Here is a 5856-nt window from a genome sequence, read left to right as displayed (position 1 = left end):
GCACCGTGCGATTTCTTTCTGTTCCCGACACTGAAGAAAGTCCTGCGGGAAGAACACTCTGATGATGTGAACGAGTTGTCCTACGCGGTGCAAGGTGCAATTTCAGAGATAAATATTTGATCCTACTTTAATAGTTTCATGTCATGGATCAACCGTTGTCAAAAGAGTATTTCGAGAAGGACTAGGTGCGTGTTTTGAATGACTCTTATATATGCGTTGAGCGTGACGTCGTTACGACACTGGACCGGTTTGACCGCGATTACCTTAGAATTTAATTAATTTTATATTCGATTTGATTGAAATTGTGTGTACATGTTAATTCTAACACTCACGTGATTTTGTCACTATAGACAAAGAAGGAAAAAAACTGGTGTTAAACTGTCAATAAACACCGGTAAGGGACTACTTGTATATGCGCTATTATGTTTTCACCCTCGATTGTATAGTTTATAAAGCATTTTAAAGCAACAATAAAAAGCATTTTTATTTATATTTTCAGTTCGTATAATGTTTTCATTCCATACTATACCGAAATAATATCTCACATACACTAACGCCATATATTAGATCCATATTAGTTAATAAATATTTTGACAAAACGGCGCCAATCGTAAGCAGCGTAACATTTGACGTCATCCTAAGTAAACAACTCATTCATAAACAAGCTGACGTTATTTCATACATACAGGAATGATAAATGGGGCACTGATGTAAACACAATACGACGTAAGTTTTTAATGTTGAAAACTTGATAAAATAACGTTTTTTTCTTATTATTTATTTTGTTTAATGATTTATATATCTTCGCAACAGTAGGATGCGAAAATCGAACAGCGTTATACGAAAATCGGCACCGGAAGTTATTTCCGCTTGAAAAATAACATTAGTGATTTTCATTATTTTATCGTGTTAGAATCGAAATAACATCGTCCTGAGAGGTGTATATCGGCTAATTAACACCGGTTTAGTCGTTTTGATGCGACAAAATTAACCACTCAGGCCTACGGCCTTCGTGGTCAATTCCTACGCATCAAAACTCCAAACCGGTGTTAAATAGCCGATATACACCTCTCAGGACGATGTTATTTCTTAAGTATATGTTTATTGACAAAATGTAAAGCGGACGTCAATTTCCTATGTACATGTATATTAAAAATATGGCAGCACTTTTCCACGAATTTATTGAACAGCCCTCGTAGTTACACATGAAATAGGCTGAATGGTTAAAGTCAGTGACTTCAAACCACTCACTTCCCCGTCACTTGGGTGAGTTCGAATCCCACCAGGGACGCTATCACGCTTCCTCACTGACCATTGCCAATGAGGCATTCTTCCGCTGGTCGCTTAACGACATTATGACATAAAAAGGGTTGGTGCAACGAAAATCTCAACATATAATGTTGATTGATAGAAAACTATTGAACTATGGCAATATATATTTTATTGTAAATTGGTGTTGCCCAACCTTAATATTCACAATCGTTTCCATTTCTTATTATGATTGCATAATATGCAAATGCAAAAGAAAGTATTCTCTGTTAGTAAAGTAAATTAGGCGAAATAAATCGTTTATTGGTACCCAACTGTTAAAAATTAGGGACTTAAGGTTTACCCACCGTCTGTTTGTCCGTCTTTCCGTCCACAAACTGGATCCCGTGATGACGCAAAAAGTACTGAACATATTTTTTATGATATTTAAACTACGGGTAAATGGCAGTTTGAAGATATAGAGGATATTTGTTTGTGTGCAAGATTTTTTTTATCATTTCATCAAGTGGACTTTAAAAACAGCATTTTCACGAGTGGCGTAGCCACGAGTGAGAATACTGTTTTAAAAGTTCACGAGATGAAAGAAAATTACAATTTACACAACAAACAAACAAATTATGTTTTTTATTTTATGCTAAAATAATTATAACGAAATTTCCTTAATATTAACGGTAATATAAAAATCTGTTTTCCCCATTAAGAGCCTCATTTAGTCGAATTTATCATTAAATACTGTACAAGAAGTCCTGGGCTTAAAAAAGAGTTCGACAATCAACGTTAAATGGCGGTTATATTATACATGTTATTTTAAGAAAATGAATGATCGCTTGTTTAAATAATGAAAACAAACAAATCTAGTAAGAGAAAAAGTCCAACAATCCATCCATATTTCTGTAACTTACTGCAAATCTATATTAGACCTGGCTTTGTTAAATGTAAGCGGTCACTTTTTTTAAAGTTGTGTGCTTCACGGGAGGAAAATAGTTATGTTTGATCCAGAGGGATTTAATTTTGATTTTTCGGTCATACACCTTTTAAAAAAGAAAGAAACACTTTTTTTGGGATTTCAACAGACAATAGGTAAGCGTTGACAGAAGTGTAAACATTCAAAAAGCAGCTAGGAAATTGGAAACTTTGAAATTGTTGAACGGCTGCCTAGCGAACGCTAGGTCGTTTATTTATTATTCGGGTTGGTGGCTGTCATTGCTTTTTAAGTTTTCATATAGCATACGGCACCTATTACTCGAAGGATACTTAAATATGCCCAAATGCCATCAGAAGCAGTTTTGCATGTGGAAGGAATGTATTTTTCAGACTGTAAAAATGAAACAAACAAACATTAGAAACAATATTTGGTGAATAGTAATTTGAATTGATAAAAGTAAGTTTAAATTTCTTTTGTATTACTTTTGACATTTAAGTTATTTATTAATTTCAGCTAGGCTTTTCTCTGAACAGCCTGACATTGTCAGGTTGTCAGGAAAATAAAAATTGATGTACCACATGGGGAGAATCTTTAAGAAGTTGTTTCGTAATTGAAAAGTGTGAAATCATATTTTGATAATTTCACTGTGAAATTATCAAATATAATTTTCAAGGATAAATCAGCAATCCACTGAAAAGCACTAAAATAATATGCACATTTTTTATCTTCACAGGTTGGATAATTTAGTTGCTGTGGCAACCAATAGACTTGAAATATGGAAACTATCATAATATTTATGATAACTCAAAAAATACTGAAAATATTGTTTATGAAATATGAAAAATGGATAGATTGCGCAATGGAAATTATGCACATCGTGTTAAGCTTGACTATTGGGAGTACTTTGACAGCTGTCCTACTCACTCAGCGTCGACAACCGCTTCCATATTTCTGATTAAAGTTTTTACACAGTAGAATTCTTTTCACATAAAATTCTTTATTTCTTAAGGTATTGACTAAAAACCTTAAATACATGTATATATTTTCGGCTCACCAGACACATCAAGGTTCACAAGGTCGAACTTTCCCAACAAATTCATTTAAAGTAACGAAAAGTTGAAATATTAGTTATACATATTCATTCTTAGAAAAATGGATCCTTTGTTCTATTGTATAAACATAATATCCTAGCTAGACAGGAAATGTAACACATTACTATGATGAGATGAACTTAAAACTCAGAATATTCATGTTCATAATATTGTATTTTATTATATTAGAATGTTGTTTGGGTTTTAGTCGTTAAGAGACTTTTGTATTTCTTGCAATACTGTGATAATATTTGCTTGTTGAAGATTGATATACCACTTGCTACTGATAACGTCCTCGATTGTAAACCGCTTCTTGCTGATAACGTCCTTGACCGAAGAATGATAAACTGCTCGTTATTGATAACGTCCTTGACAGAAGATTTTTTTCACTGCTTGTTATTGATAACGTCCTTGACCAAGAGTTTTTACACCACTTGTTGTTGACAACGTCCTTGACCAAGAGTTTTACACCACTTGTTGTTGATACATCCTTGGCCAAGAGTTTTACACCACTTGTTGTTGATAACATCCTTGACCAAGAGTTTTACACCACTTGCTGTTGATAACGTCCTTGACCAAGAGTTTTACACCACTTGTTGTTGATCACATCCTTGATCAAGAATTTTACACCACTTGTTGTTGATAACGTCCTTGACCAAGAGTTTTACACCACTTGTTGTTGATAACATTCTTGACCAAGAGTTTTACACCACTTGTTATTGATAACGTCCTTGACAAAGAGTTTTTACACCACTTGTTGTTGATAACGTCCTTGACCAAGAGTTTTACACCACTTGTTGTTGATCACATCCTTGATCAAGAATTTTACACCACTTGTTGTTGATAACGTCCTTGACCAAGAGTTTTACACCACTTGTTGTTGATATGATTCTTGACCAAGAGTTTTACACCACTTGTTATTGAAAACGTCCTTGACCAAGAGTTTTTACACCACTTGTTGTTGATAACGTCCTTGACCAAAAGTTTTACACCATATATTTTTTATAACATCCTTGACCGAAGATTGATATACTACTTGTTGTCGATAACGTCCTTGACCGAAGATTGATATAGTGTTTGTTGTTGATATCGTCCTTGACCGAAGATTGATATAGTGTTTGTTGTTGATAATGTCCTTGACCGAAGATTGATCTACTACTTGTTGTCGATAACGTCCTTGACCGAAGATTGATATAGTGTTTTTTGTTGATAAAGTCCTTGACGGAATTTTGTATACTGCTTTTTTGTTGATAACGTCATGTATGTAAGATTTCTATACCAGTTGTTTATAAAAATTTAAATCTGCTTATTTTTGATATTGTCATTGACCGAAGATTTCACATTGCTTTATGCGACCGACGATTGATATGCTGCTTGTTGTTTATAACGTATTGACAGAAGAATTTTACACCGCTTTTTGTAGATAACTTCCTCGACCAAAAATGTATATAGTGCTTGTTGTTAATAACGTAGTTGACAGAAGACGGATAGACCGCTTTTTGATGATAACGAGTTGACGGGTTGATTAGTTTTATAGTTTCCTGAGTTTACTAGCATTCTCAGGAGTGGATGGACAAGTAGCATAGTGTCGTGAGTTTACTACCCTTTAAAGGAGGGAATGGGGTAGTTATATATTGTCTTGAGTCAAATAGCCTTTTGAAAATGGGATGGAGTAGTTGTAAAGTGTCGTGAGTTTACGAGTCTTTTCAGGAGGGGACGGAGTTGTTGTATAGTGTTGTGAATTAATTTGCCTTTTCAGGAGGGGATGGAGAAATTGTATAGTATCATCAGTTTACTAGCATTTTTAGGAGGGAATGGGGTAGTTGTATATTGTCGTGAGTTTACTAGCCTTTACAGGGGGGATGGAGTAGTTGTAAAGTGTTGTGAAGTTTACTAGTCTTTTCAGGAGTGGATGTTGTAGTTGAATAGTATCTTGAGTTACTAGCCTTTTCAGGGTGTGATTGAGATGTTGTATAGTGTTGTGAGTTTACTTACTTTTTCAGGAGGGGATTGAGTAGTTTTATTCTGTCGTGCGTTTACTAGCCATTTCATGATAAAATGTAGGAGGAGTGTCTTAAGTCAAAACTTTGTTTAAATTCATTAATTAAATGTAAGTTTATATTCGGAGCTTTATGTTATATTTTCTGGTATTAACAAATTTAGTCAGAACAGAACAAAAATTTTATTACTTTTTGTAAAAAGTTCATAATTTACAATACATTATATTCACATTTACATGAAACTTAGTTTCCGTTCACACATAGATAGAGTATCCAACATTTTTACGTCCATGCATAATTTAGTAAATACAGAATATTGATTAAAATGTAAATGTATATAACATATGTACAATAAACGATTCTTTGTGTAAATGTTTATTCAGAATTAGAATTCAACAGATAGCGATGTAACGATACAACCATGTTTAAGAACGGAAGTACATTAAATTAATTTTGAAATTATCAAAATATCACATTGTCATTAGTTAAAGCATGATATTATGTTCTTTGCTTAATATATGCTGAATATTTCAGAAGTAACCGTTTCATTAATGCATCAGATATGTTTGAA

This window comes from Ruditapes philippinarum, unplaced genomic scaffold, assembly GCF_026571515.1.
Source record: "Ruditapes philippinarum isolate M1 unplaced genomic scaffold, ASM2657151v2 ctg4236_1_1_1_1, whole genome shotgun sequence".
Classification (NCBI taxonomy): Eukaryota; Metazoa; Mollusca; class Bivalvia; order Venerida; family Veneridae; genus Ruditapes; species Ruditapes philippinarum.
Note: the sequence above shows the minus strand (reverse complement) of the source record.